Genomic DNA, 16,189 nt, shown 5'->3' on the forward strand with positions numbered 1-16,189 from the left:
AAGTTGAAGGAGATAGATGCCAAGAACAAGCAGGAGTTCTTTGATGAGGGCTGGAATGAAAAATGGAAGTATGCTGAATATCCTATATCCAAGTTAATGTTGGATTTTTAACGCAGCGGGGGCATGGCAAAACACTTTTACACATACAAAATCCAAATAAAAGCATATAAATCGTGAATAAAAATTCGAGGGATCGAATCTAACCTTATAAAATAATTCGGAGACAACAATCAGAGATCCTTAGCAGTTGCTCCTCAAGTGTGAAGCACTCCACCGGTATCCACCAAGAAAACGATGTTAAGGAGGAGGAAGGAGGTGGAGAGAATTGGGTTTTCCAAACTTTTTGGGTTTTCGGGTTCGATGTGGGTTCGAATAAAATAGGGTCTATAATAGTGTATTTATAGGCAAAATTTTCAGCTGAAATTTTCCCATAAATATTATTATTATTATCCCATTTATTATTCTCATTAATAATTAAAACACCTTTTAATTATTAATCCTTTTTCTAAACACTTTAGAAATAATTCTCTCTCTTGATTTAATTTCCAAAAATTAAATCCTTTAATTAATAATATTAAGAACTTTTCTTAATTAATTTATAATCAATTAAATCTCATTTAATCAATTATTAAATTTGCCAATTAATTATTTATTTCACAAATAAATAATTATGAGCCATTATTAATTAATTCCTCCACCATTAAATCATTCTCCTTTTATGGTGTGACCCTGTAGGTTCAATATTAAGCCGGTAGTAGAAATAAATAATAATAAAACTATTTTATCATTATTTATATAAATTCTCTAATTTATTAAATATGATTAATTAATTAATCACATTTATTCTACATCGTGAGTGATGCTTCTCAACATATCGCGACTATCCGGATAATATGAATTCACTGCTTAGAATACCAAGAACCTGTCAGTGAATAGTTACCGTACAATAAAATCCTTCTACCCTATAATGTCCCGATTAAATACAAGGCATGGATATCGTGTCAAGCCTATCTAATTCAATCACTTGCTTACCATTTACTATGCGTAGTTCTATGCAAATTAGAAACTCCTTTCTAATTTCATTCACTCTGGCCAGAGATTCCTGAACTAGCATAAGTGGATTAGCCTTGAACATTCGCTTCCTTCACTGGAAGGGGTAGATCCTTTATTGATCATACACTATCTTCGTGTACAAATTCCTATACCCAGAAGAGCCCTAATAATTGTCCCTGGAGACTAAGAACTAAACCAAAGCATAGTTCAGTGTACACAAGATGACTATGATGACCTCAAGTCTAAGGATACTTGTACAACTGTCACTATGTGAACAACTGCTGACACGTGAGTGAATTCCATCAGTTGTTCAGCTGTGCGAGTCATGTTCAGTGAACTTATTCCATAATAAGCACCTACATACTAGCTATAGTGTCACCACACAAATGTCTATGAGAACAGACATCCTTCATAATGAAGTAAGCATAGTATGTACCGATCTCTGTGGATTATTAATTACCAGTTAGTAATCCTATGACCAGGAACTATTTAAGTTTAGAGTTATCATCTTTTTAGGTCTCACTATTATGATCTCATCATAATCCATAAAAAGCTTTACTCTAAACTATGGTATATCTTATTTAAACACTTAAATAGATAAAGCCCCTAATAAAAACAAAACAAGTCTTTATTAATATCAATGAAATCAAAACAGATTACATAAAAGTTATTCCTAAATCCTAATACACGATTGGACTTAGGACATATTCCTTTCAATCTCCCACTTGTACTAAAGCCAATCACTCTGGTATCTAATACCCATCTTGACGATCAAAATGACTTTCATAAAGTAGCTTTGTGAGTGGGTCTGCTATGTTGTTATGTGTGTCAACTCTAATTCAATACAATATAAGAAATGTTACCGCGCTCCCACTAACCCTTTTGTAGACGCATGGTTCATCTGCGTTTTTGATAAAATCAAACTCTTTGATTGTCTCATCAAAACGAATGTTCCATCTTTCGAGAAGCTTGCTTTAAACCACATATGGTTCGCAGCAGCTTACACACTAGGTTTTCATTTCCCTTGGAAAGAAAATCATCTGGCCATCTGCCAGATTTCATAGTCACAGTAAGCAGCATTCGCAAGCAAAATCCGAACTAATTTTAACAGGGCTACAGGTAAAAGGTTTCATCAAAGTCAATCCATTGCCTTTGTTTGAATCCTTTTGCCACAAGCCTGGCCTTAAAGGTCTCCACCTGGCCATCTGCTATAATCTATCTTTTGTATACCGTATACATAGATTTCATTCTGGATTTCATGGCACTATGCCATTTCTCTGAGTCAACTCTACTCATAGCCTCATTATAGGTTTCAGGGTCGTCATCATCAATGATCGATAACTCATTGTCATTCTCAATGACAAGGCCATATTACCTCTCAGGTTGGCAAGACACTCTCCCTGACCTACGAATGGGCTATTCCACAAAAGTTTGTTCAGTCAGAACAGGTGTTTCCACTTGATCCGTAGTAGTTTGTGCTTCTTGAACTTCATCAAGTTCAATTTTGCTCCCCCTGTTTCCTTCAAGGATAAACTCCTTTTCCAAGAAGGTAGCATGTCTGGAGACAAACATCCGATGATCGGTGTAAAAGTAATACCCTAAAGTCTCTTTAGGATATCCCACAAAACTACATTTTACGGATCGATATTCTAGCTTATCTGGGTCAACTTACTTGACATAAGCTGGACATCCCCAAATCTTAACGTGTTTAAGACTCGGTTTCCTTACTTTCCATATCTCATACGGAGTTTGAGGAACAGATTTGGAAGGCACCATATTCAGTAAATATGCTGAGGTTTCCAATGCATAACCCCATAGGAATACTGGAAGATTTGCATAGCTCATCATGGACCGAACTATGTCTAACAAAGTTCGATTTCTCCTTTCAGATACCAATCTGGAGGAGTCCACTGGGAGACTATACCATTTACTTTGAGATAATCTAGAAACACTCCATTAAAGTATTCACCATCTCGATCTAATCGAAGAATTATAATACTATGTTTGGTTTGTTTCTCCACTTCATACTTATATTCTTTGAACCTTTCAAAGGCCTCAGACTTGTGTTTCATCAAACACATATCCGAATCCAGATCTATCATCTATGAAAGTAATGAAGTATGAAAATCCACCCATGGCTTGCGTAGACATTGGTCCACATACATTTGTGTGTACCATTCCTAGCAAATCTGCAGCCCTCCCTCCATGTCCACTAAATGGAGACTGCAGTGCCACTATAAAGTGAGATTTTCATCATCCCTTTTCTTTTATTAGTTTGTTCAATCTGAATAAATTATGTCACATATATACAGACCATTATTTAAAGTACCACGTCCATAAAGAATATTATCTCTAAGAATAGAACATTCATTATTCTCAATAATAAATGAAAATCCAGCCAAGTCTAACATGGGAATAATATTCCTCACAATCGAGGGAACAAAATAACAATTATTTCAAACAATAGTCTTGCCCGTAGGCATGTGTAAATGAAATGATTCTACATCTTCAGCAGCAACTCTTGCTCCATTTCCATCAGTAGAATCACCTCCTCTTCCGCAAGAGTCCTACTTCTCCTTGGTCCCTGCAACAAATTGCAGATATGAGAACCACAGGTGGTATCTAATACCCAAGTAGAAATGACATATTCACTTCTATCATGAACATACCTGAATCAGAAGCAATAGTCTCACTACCCTTCTTCTTCAATTCTGCAAGGTAAACCTTACAGTTCCTCTTCCAGTGCCCCACCTTGTTACAGTGAAAGCAAACAACTTTGCTCTCGGGATCTTCAGCTTTTGGTGGAACCGGCGTTTTCTCACCTACTTTCTTCTTCTTGGAAGAGTTCCTCTTCCTTTTCTTAGGATTGGAACCTTCACCAATTAGAAGAACAAAACTCTTCTTAGGGGGAAAATTCGATTCCGCAGTCTTCAACATGTCGGGGAGTTCAGGCAGGCTGACATCCAACTTATTCATGTGAAAGTTCACAACAAACTGCGAGAACGAACTCGGAAGTGATTGCAAGACCAAGTCTTGGCTCAGCTCCCCATCCATGGCAAAACCAAGTTGTCCAAGACGTTCAATCAAATTGATCATCTTAAGTACATGGTCATTCACAAATGATCCCTCAGACATCCTACACCCGAACAGCTCCTTCGATATCTCATATCGAGCTGTCCTCCCTGCCACATCATACAACTCTTGTAGATGCATGAGGATAGTGTGAGCATCCATATGCTCATGTTGCTTCTGTAGCTCAATGTTCATGAAAGCTAGCATGATGCATTGAGCAACATTTGCATCATCTATCCACTTAAGATACACAACATGTTCATCATTATGTGCATCACTAGCAGGTTCAGTAGGCTTAGGTGAGTCAATCACGTATTCCAGCTTCTCAATCCTGAGAACAATTCTCAAGTTTCGAAGCCAGTCAGCATAATTAGGACCAGTCAATTTGTGAGCATCTAATATGCTCCTGAGTGATAGTGCAGAAGACATAACGTACAAAGTAAATCTGTAAATGATAAACACATAACAACACTTAGCAAATATTCAATTTCATTTTAAAACACTACATGAATCGGGTCTTTATTCATAAGTGGCTCCCACTAGTTTATCTAATTTATTCAACCCCCTACGTGAAAAATTAAGCATTCATAATGCTAGTGGGAATAGGGATCCTACATTCCATTACACGACCCCGGCTGTAGCACAAACCGCCATGTAATGTTCAATAGGCAGACAACTCTTATCAATTACATCTCATGTTATTCCCTAATCAAACTTTAGCCTCTTGAATAATTGAGTCTCGGCTGTAGCACGACAAACTCAATATTCTAAGTCAAGTCTAACCCAACATTCCGTACAGTTGAATCAGTCCCCAAAGGCCCACGGCTGTAGCACGTACCGACCTTTAGATTCTTATTCAATGTACCCATCTCTATGTAATAGACAAGTATTTCTTATTTCGAAATCAAAGCCCTCGGCTGTAGCACGAACCGACAATGATTCAAAAATAAGAACTACTTTCTACCATGTTGGAAGGCTATGACCGACACAAGCCCGTTGTATCATTGGCCAATTACTACTTGATATTATTTAATTTTAGAGGGATTATATTACGTTACAATCATAATCATATTATAAAGAGATTCTTCCTTTTAAATTAAATATTTCAAATCAATAATCAATAATCAAACGATTCCCAGATCGGGTGGAGCATTGTCAAGAGGCGTCACTTAATAACCCTTTCTTACAGATAGAAATCTGTTGTTGACAGAATCATCTTTTCTCTCATATCGAAAATTCATATTCAATTACGTGTTTCACAAACACAAGAATCTCATGATTGTATTCATAATATTGTTCTTAAGGTTATGAAACAATTTCACTATACTAGGTTGTCTAACAAACGCCTTATGTTTATTTAAGTTCACCTAAATCTATCATCGCATGATAAACTAAGCATATATCACATATATCAATATGAATAAACATCAAGGTAGGCATGTTATATCATCTAGCACATTATTCTAAGCATTATACATCTCTATGTATCACATCAAGCATTTAAAAGCAATTAAAACAGTCAAAAACAACTTTAAAACACTTCATGGAAATATAAACAGTTCAAAACTTTTATATAAACTAAAATTGATCAATCCATTAGATCCGTCTCGGAAAAACGAATCCAACGGTATATTGCACGCCTAAAACGGAGTTACGAAACTCCCAGAAAATCAATTTTAAAATCAACAGACGGGCTGTAACGCATTACAGGAACGCGTTACAAGCCCTGTAACGCATTCCGGTGATGCGTTACACCCCTTTTAAGCCATTAAAGGGTGTAACGCATTCCGTGAATGCGCCACAGGTGTGTAACGCATTCCCAGAATGCGTTACACCCCTATATTTTTTTATTTTTTTTTAGCCGCCGTTGCTTTCTTTCTCGATCAGCGTGCCTGACTGTTCTCTGTACCTCTGTCCGTGCATCATAGTTTCAACAGCAGATAACTAAACATGCAGATGACAGATATATACATACATACAATTCATATATATATATAATTATTTAATTACGAATTTTAATTGAAACAACTTCAAAAATTTATAATAAAAAATCTATACATCATAAAATTATGAAAAAATACCCAGACGATCTACAACACTTGTAAAACCCAGATCAACATTCAAAATTATTCTGAGAAACGATTTCTCATCAGAAAAAATTAATCCATAATATAACTTGTAAAAATCATAATTAATTCATACAAGCACATAAAATTCTGAAATTTTTACCACAGATCTATATGCATACAACCTATGCTTTGATACCATTGTTGGATTTTTAACACAGCGGGGGCATGGAAAAACACTTTTACACATACAAAATCCAAATAAAAGCATATAAATCGTGAATAAAAATTCGAGGGATCGAATCTAACCTTTTAAAATAATTTGGAGACAACGATCAGAGATCCTTAGCAGTTGCTCCGCAAGTGTGAAGCACTCCACCGGTATCCACCAAGAAAACGATGTTAAGGAGGAGGAAGGAGATGGAGAGAATTGGGTTTTCCAAACTTTTTGGGTTTTCGGGTTCGATGTGGGTTCGAATAAAATATGGTCTATAATAGTGTATTTATAGGCAAAATTTTCAGCTGAAATTTTCCCATAAATATTATTATTATTATCCCATTTATTATTCTCATTAATAATTAAAACACCTTTTAATTATTAATCATTTTTCTAAACACTTTAGAAATAATTCTCTCTCTTGATTTAATTTCCAAAAATTAAATCCTTTAATTAATAATATTAAGAACTTTTCTTAATTAATTTATAATCAATTAAATCTCATTTAATCAATTATTAAATTTTCCAATTAATTATTTATTTCACAAATAAATAATTATTAGCCATTATTAATTAATTCCTCCACCATTAAATCATTCTCTTTTTATGGTGTGACCCTGTAGATTCAATATTAAGCCGGTAGTAGAAATAAATAATAATAAAACTATTTTATCATTATTTATATAAATTCTCTAATTTATTAAATATGATTAATTAATTAATCACATTTATTCTACATCGTGAGTGATGCTTCTCAACATATCGCGACTATCCGGATAATATGAATTCACTGCTTAGAATACCAAGAACCTGTCAGTGAATAGTTACCGTACAATAAACTCCTTCTACCCTACAATGTCCCGATTAAATACAAGGCATGGATCTCGTGTCAGGCCTATCTAATTCAATCACTTTCTTACCATTTACTATGCGTAGTTCTATTCAAATTAGAAACTCCTTTCTAATTTCATTCACTCTGGCCAGAGATTCCTGAACTAGCATAAGTGGATCAGCCTTGAACATTCGCTTCCTTCACTGGAAGGGGTAGATCCTTTATTGATCATACACTATCTTCGTGTACAAATTCCTATACCCAGAAGAGCCCTAATAATTGTCCCTGGAGACTAAGAACTAAACCAAAGCATAGTTCAGTGTACACAAGATGACTATGATGACCTCAAGTCTAAGGATACTTGTACAACTATCACTATGTGAACAACTGCTGACACGTGAGTGGACTCCATCAGTTGTTCAGCTGTGCGAGTCATGTTCAGTGAACTTATTCCATAATAAGCACCTACATACTAGCTATAGTGTCACCACACAAATGTCTATGAGAACAGACATCCTTCATAATGAAGCAAACATAGTATGTACCGACCTCTGCGGATTATTAATTACCAGTTAGTAATCCTATGACCAGGAACTATTTAAGTTTAGAGTTATCATCTTTTTAGGTCTCACTATTATGATCTCATCATAATCCATAAAAAGCTTTACTCTAAACTATGGTATATCTTATTTAAACACTTAAATAGATAAAGCCCGTAATAAAAACAAAACAAGTCATTATTAATATCAATGAAATGAAAATAGATTACATAAAAGTTATTCCTAAATCCTAATACACGATTGGACTTAGGACATATTCCTTTCAGTTAAATGTTGTTAATCACTTGGACACAGCTGAAAAGACCATTCAAAATCATGATGTCCTACATCATCTCAAAGCATTTACTCTTTTGGTCAGATCTTTACATACATCTCAAGAATTAACTACTTCCTAAATCAATAATATCAGAGATTTTTTTGTTACTATAAAACTGACTATTAATAGGGAAATTCAGAAGGAGATTGCACCTATTGTTCGTAGATAAACTCAAATTGAAGCCAATCGGGCGAGATTGGAGGAAAATCAAAAGGTAATGTCTGGGCAACTCACTGAGGTACAAACTTCAACGGAGCTTATTCTTTCACTTCTACTTGGTGATGATGCCAAAAATGGGGAGAAAATTGATAAATCTAAATGCAAGCAGCTAACATTGAAAGATGCTGATGATGGAAATCCTGATGGAGGTAATAAGGGAGGAAGAACGGAGCTTGTGAAAAAGAGAAGTGAAGAGCTAGTTGGGACTAGTGGATCATCAAAAACCATTGGAACTCAATCTAGACAAGGTGAAGAAAGTAGGAGGAGTGAAAGGAGAGTACAATATAAATAACTGACTATGACTACTACAATTACTCAACAAACTCTGAAAGTCACAAATGCTGATGATGACCAAGGCATTTTGGAGATAGAAGCTGGTGTAGAAGCAAGTCGGTATCTACAAACTCTGAAAGTAAAAGGAAGGAAGACAACTCTTTTCTACAAGGACCCAAAGATTCAAGCATTTGATTCTGAGGTGAGTAGAAGAATCTTTGAGAGAAAATCCCGGAGTTGACTTAGAACAACTTAGGCAATTGGAAGAAGAATTCAAATTCATAAGGATTGAAAATACTGATGTTGTTATCTCTCAATTAACTTATGAAGATGATCCTTCAAATAAACTAACCAAAGGGGTAGTTATAAGGGAGGTGAGTCAAGCAGATGTTGAAAGACATCTCGGGTCCCAATCAATCTTAAATGCTGACATGAGACATAAGGGGAAAAAGAAGATGGGAGAAAAGTCCAAGCCAAAGCCTAAAGCTTAAGCTACTAACAGGAATCAGTATCTAAAGCATCTAAACCTCAAATACTGATAGATTTAGTCTATAAAGTAGCTCAAGATTTTGATACTGAAGAAAGAGTTGAAGAAGAAGAAAGCAGTCAAGCTCATCAAAGAAGAAAGATTTATGGAGCTGATTGGGCTGATAAACTAAAATTAACCTCTGAAAATGCTCAAGTTAATAAAGAAACAAATGCTGAAGTTCAACTAGTCACAACCTATGATACTACTCAAGTTCTTGATTTTTCAAACCTAAATCAAGATAAGACAACAAATCCTAATTCCGAGAACATAAATTCTGATATGCTAGAGCTTACTTTTGAAGAGAAGAGGAAGTTGTTATGGGGAAGTAAGAAGCCTGCACCTAGAAGAGATTCCACTAAAACATTAAAGAAAATTTAAAGTGGGAGTTCTCATACTAGAAGACCTGGAATCACAAGTGGTCTGGGTAGGTTAAGTGCTGATCCATTTGTGGCTGATGCTTTGATTCTAAGGAAGCATGGAAATCTGACAGAAATCGGAGATAATGTGATTCTTGAAAATTTGCAGAAGATTATTTCAATACAAATTGTCATTGATCTAATTGGAGAAAATATGATTTCTGGAATCTGGGAGGAGGTTGAGGTTGACACAAGAGCAGATGAAAGATAAACCATGGAAGGAGTTGGAATTTATTGCTACAATTCTTAAGGTAACTAACTCTGTAACTACCAGATGGTCTGCATTTTTGAAGAACTTAATATAATTGAAGCAGAGAGGGATGACTTACAAGTCAAACTACATTCCAAAGTACATTGATCAAATAGAATATGCTGTAGATATGCCTATTGGAGGAGCCAAAGTAGAAATGAGTCTGGGACAGAAAAGTCTTCACTTTTAATCCTGATGGAAAGAGGATTAAATTTATGGAACTGGATGATCTATCACTTGGAAATTCAAAACTACATGATCTCAGGGCAGCCATCTACCAAAATGATGATCTACAGATGAGCTAAAAGATATCAAACAGAGGATGCAATGGTACTTGGATGTTATGGAAGAAAATCTATTGAAAAAGATCCTTGAAGAAGCTGAAGACTATTAGAGTTCAAAACTGAAGTTAAAGTCTGATAACCACTGATTGTAAGATTGTATATATTTGATTTATATATTTAGATAGTTTCTGACATCATCAATTAGAACTTGTACATAATTACATTATGCACAAGTTGGGGGAGATTGTTAGAAGAAATTGATGATATTAGTATATAAACTATTAGAGTTTATTATCAGTATTTGATATCAGGATTTACTGAAGGTGACATCATTAATATCTGTCTATCAGTATTTGATGATCATCATTTGATGACCAGTACTTAGTCACATCAGTAGTGTATTGTTTGGTTTAATGCAACTGGTGACAAGTATAGTGTGAAGTTCAGATACCGATTTTTGCATATGCAATTGTATAACACGGATAATCAAAGTACTCATTAACGAGGCTTAAAGCATTTGTAAAAAATAGATGTGCCTCATAAGATAAAAATCTTTTTGCAGCGTCATGTAGTAATAATGTACTTACTAGGAATTTATTAAGAGGCAGAGGTGTGAAAATAATCAACATATTTTTATATGTAAAGTTGTTGTTGGGCATTTGCTTCATGTTTTTCTGAACTTCAACTTTTCAAAATGGTGTTGGAGGTTTATGGGCTTAGATTTCGAGGTGATCAGGGTGGAGTCAGCTTCTGTATGGCTGCTAGAGAGAGACCAACTAAGGAAAAAAGCAAGGTACTAGTACAAATTGCCACTTATGAGGTGTTTGGTAATCTGGAAACATTAAGGTCTGGGATCAAAAGCACGTCACGCCATAGATAGCTATATATTAGGGTATTAATAAGGTCTCACAATAGAAAGAACTGCAGACTATTAACGAACGAGGAGAAACATGGACGTGCTCAAGGTCTACCAAGGTGGTCAGCTCCAACCAAATATAGTATAAAACTCAACGTCGAAGCCTCTGTTTATGCTAGAAGCTCGTCGAGCACTATGTACATGATTTTTCAAGATCAACCAGGCGCATTCATCCTATAAAAAAACCGTCGACATGCAGGTGAGATCTCAGTGTTCGAAGCAGAGTCTTGGGGATATTGAAAACTTTGAAGTGGATAACGACCTGTAAATAAGTAGTGTAAATATTGAATGTGAGTCAAAACTCATTATTAACGGAATTAATTGAGGTAAAGAGAACTATTTGGAGGTGGGATATGTGCTGCAACATCAACATAAAATGATAATTTAGGTAAAGGGGGACAAGGAGCATTATTATTAACATTTCAAATCAATAGTTACGGATGAAATTAGTAAATAAATTACATATATTGCGATATGTCTTATCTCTATTAAACTCTAACATATACAAGCCTAAATTCTGAGCAAATTAATTTATCAAACATGATTTACAAACCAATTTATTCATCTACTTAAACTGCATCCTGGGCAAATTTATTAGCTACCAAACCTCAACTCCTGAGCCAATTTATTAGAAATCTTTCGAATCTAAATTATGAGCCAATTTTTCAGAAACTAAATCTTGGATAAATATATTATTAGTTTCCGAACCTAATTAATGACCCTTTCATAAAAAAGGTTACTATTGGTATTTGAATCTGTGACCAAATGAACTTATCTTACGCTCATAACCAACTAAGCTAGGACGACATTTAGCCTTACGTCATAATTCATTAACTAGGTACATAAAGATTTATTTTTATATAATCTCCTCAATAAATATTGTATTATACGTTTAAGATATAATAATTATAGACTATTGTATGATAACTTGTATGTATTGTTTTATTATATGTCATTATATGTAAGCCGGTACCTATATAACCCATTTTGATAATTTTTTGTGTTACAAAATCAAATAATAAATTATTCCTTTGAGATGTATTATTTTGATCAATTAAAATATAGGGAAAATGGATTTTTTCGTCAACCAACTTATCGTGTTTTTAGGAACTTACCATTTAACTATTATTTTTTTTCTTTTTCTCACTAATGTTAGGTTCGTATTTATTTTTAGTCACTAACGTTAGGTTCAGATTTGATTATTAGCATTATGTCAATTTTTGGTAGCATTATTAAAATATAGTGGTAGTCTGTAATATTTTAATGATTTGATATATGTCTATATCTTTATATATAGTACTCCATATGTCCCCAAGACATTTACCTTGGTGATGAGAGTTTGACAAGCATTTTAAGGCTCCTAAAAGATGTAGTTTCATGAATTTTTTTATTTTTTTTCTTCTAAATAATAATTTAACGTTTAAATTTTTATATACAAAAAAAATCTTAAAAATAAGTTATAAAACTATGTTTGTAAGATAAATATCTTGTGAGAGTTGTTTGATTTAATACCAAATTCACATTATTACATCATTATTATATTTTTGTGTCTATATATATACTTGTTTCACAATTCTATTAGAATGGATAGGTTTATAGTTTTGATTTTGGGTCGGTAAGAATTGCATGAAGGAGTTGTGATTGGTGATTTTATTGGGTTTTTGAAAGTGTCGTTTGGTAAAATATTGATATATAATTTTTTATGTTTTATAAGTACTTTATAATCAGTTTGCTAATTTCATTATATTAAATTTTTTATTTTTTTTATTTCTTAATAATTTTAGTACGGATTGCGATGTCTCTTCCTAATAATTTTGATTTTGAGCTTAGTACCCCACCTAAAAAGTAACAGACGTATATGAACTGATTTTATGCGTCTGTTTACAATGTATATACATCTGTTCTGACCAGATGTTTACAACAACAATATGCGTCCTTTCGATAACATACGTATATAATTCAGACATTATACGACTCCTCCATATGCATCTAGCAAACTCAGACACATTTAAGCTTTCTTATAAGACACATATGACACTTTTTGTACTAGTTTTCACTATATTTTAATAATACTATAGAAAATTGACAAAATACTAATAATCAAATCCGAACCTAATGTTAGTAATTAAAAAAAATCCGAACCTAACATTAGTGAGTAAAACAAAAAAAATTATAGTTGAGTGGTAAGTTTCTAAACACACAATAAGTTTGGTGATGAAAAAATTCATTTTCCCTAAAATATACATACCAGGGAATATAAACTTAAGAAAATTTCCAAAATAATATTTAAATAAATTATGGATTACATATCGACTATCTATTAATAATCAAATAAAATATGTAGTTCAATAATAAGACGATATTATAAAAAATTAATAAAACACTAAAAATATATATAAGTTAGTAGTAAGAAAAATATGAAACTTCAAATATTTTTTAAAATGATTATAAATAAGATTTAGACACTTTAAATGTTATCGGTTGCATATTACATAACTAGATATAAGATTGTATTATAATTAAGATTGTGGATACTGTATAATAATATATTAGAAAGAAAATTATTAAGAATTTAGTGTGGCGCCCTCCAAACCCGGGTCAGAAGTTTGAGGTCCACAACACACACACACAATATATATACCTGCTTATAAATAATAAAGATAATAATAATATGCAGTGACCCTACTTACCTTCATCCACGGATCGAAACAGGTTAAAGTATGCACACAAGTCACAACCTTACTTATAATTACAAACGCTCCAAATCCCAACTAGTTAAACTTACAACTGAATATTAAACATTCTTACAAACTTTCAAACTTAAACTATTACAAAAGTCTTCAGCTAGCTTATTCCGCTCAACTTGGAATCCTAGTTCGCACACTTGATTAGGGATTCTCGCTACCAACAGGTTCTTTCTTAACTGGTCAAGAACATAAACATAATCACACAAATGAGCTAACTAGCCCAATAAGTCACATTGACAATATTGATGTTAAATAATGATCAAATGAAATGATTTTAGGTTATCCATTTTTTTATAAGCGATGATTAGAATTGGATATTTAATTTTTATTTTAAAAACCAAGGTTAGGCTGCCGATCAGTCACGCACTAACCCCGAGCAAGACATACAGTTGTGCTCTAATTACTGGATCCAAGGCACACATTTTCCTAACATGACCACCAATCTGGTCTGGCCACGAATCTGTTCCACATTTATAAAATAATCCAATTCTATAACAATAACAAAATAAACAAAGTAAATCAACAAATAGAATCATAAACAACACTGGTCTTCAAGCATAAGGTGGCTTACATTCACCAATAGGATATAACAAGGTAAGTACAAGGATTGGCTATCAGCCGATAAAAGAATTAGATAATAGAAGAATCAAGGTCTCGTGGTTATAAGGATTAGTCTTTTGATATATAAGGTATGAAGTTTTGTATTATAACAATTCTGGTTCGGTGATCGGTATTTAGTTTGTATGTATTTATGGAGTAGTATCGTATATATGTGGTTCGCATGTGGGTATTCAACAATCAATGGTTTACAAAAAATAAGGCTTACGGTTCAAATATCAAGAACTGGAATCAAGGTTTAGGGTTACATGCTTCAAAGCACTTGCAATATAAAATAGAACTATTCCAAACATATATCAAGATAGTTTAGGAATCACTGGCTATATATCTCGACAAAGGTTCAGAAGTGCTTGCATTTTCTCACTCTACTTACGCTTCACTTGTTCTCGTTCACCGGCTCCTAATCACTGACTATTTGTTTTCCTTTACTATGCCTAACTTCTTCTGCATAGACATCATAAGTATTTATCAATACTTATTCTCACTTGATTATATTCTTTATAAGCTTCTATCTACCTTTTGTTTCACCCAAATCCGACTTACGGATTGAAAGTTATGATTAAAATAGTCAAACAATACACATATATGCATATCGTACACTAATCGGATCACATATAACATATAACATGTAAGATATTCGATAAAAATACTTTTTCAAAGAATATTCGGGGTTAAAATGATTTTTCAGGTATTTAATACGAATTTTTAAACATTTTTCAGAATTAAAACGAGTCGTTGAATCATTCATAAACAATTAACAGGTTTCAAATATCTGAATCTGACTTCAAAATCATTTCATAAGAATTATCGAGCCTTGAAAATAATTTAAATAATATTTTAAAACTCGAAACTATTTTTTGAAATTTTTAAATCAAAAGAAATAATTAAATCTAATTAAATAATCAATTAAAATAATTAATAACCAATTAAATTAATTAATCAATTAATATTTAAATTAATTGACTAATTAAATAATTAATTATCAACTAAAATTAATTAAATAATTTAGATTTATTTTTGAATTAAAAATAATTTTTAGAATTAAAATAATGATTTTTGGAATTTTTAATAATTAAAAAGCATTTCTGAAATTAAAATAAATAAAAAATATGATTTTTATAAATTTTTAAAAGGGGAATCCTATTTTTGAAACTTTTACAAACTACAGGGACTAAACTGTTTCGTTTTCAAAACCTCGGGGACTGAAATGCAATTTTGCAAAGAATGCAATCCAGGTACAGTCACACCACCAGAAGCTCCAGATCACATCTTCTAATCACTAGGAACACAACCATGCAATCAAATCGAGTTAATAACCCCTGAGTTGGCCGGAAAAGCTCGAAGAAAACTCGTCGGACGACAAGTTCTTTCTTACTCCGATCAGGCCAACTCCGGTAATGTCTATTGACGAGACCACCACCAATCGTTTCCTCTTTTCAAGCTATACACATCCATACCAATCAATCAATCTAATAACGCCTAGAGCATAAACCCCTAAATTTCAATTGAAAATATTTAAACTGCCTATGAACCCTAATTTCATAATTCGAAATTAACACAGATTTGAGCATGTTATTGAACTACAAATAACTATTATGACATACCAAAATGACCAGAATCAAATTATCTACAACATGCAAACATCAAATCACACAAATAACATTAAAATCAAAAATTCATAATTTAATCCAAAATAATTCGAAAATAAATAAAAATATAGAAAATTACCTGATGATTCTGCAGTGTTATGGCTTATAGAATCTGATAGTACTCCTTAATACCTCTGTTTTGGTTACTCGAGCTTCAAAATTGGATATCAAT

The sequence above is a fragment of the Apium graveolens genome, chromosome 9 (assembly GCF_009905375.1).
Source record: "Apium graveolens cultivar Ventura chromosome 9, ASM990537v1, whole genome shotgun sequence".
NCBI lineage: Eukaryota > Viridiplantae > Streptophyta > Magnoliopsida > Apiales > Apiaceae > Apium > Apium graveolens.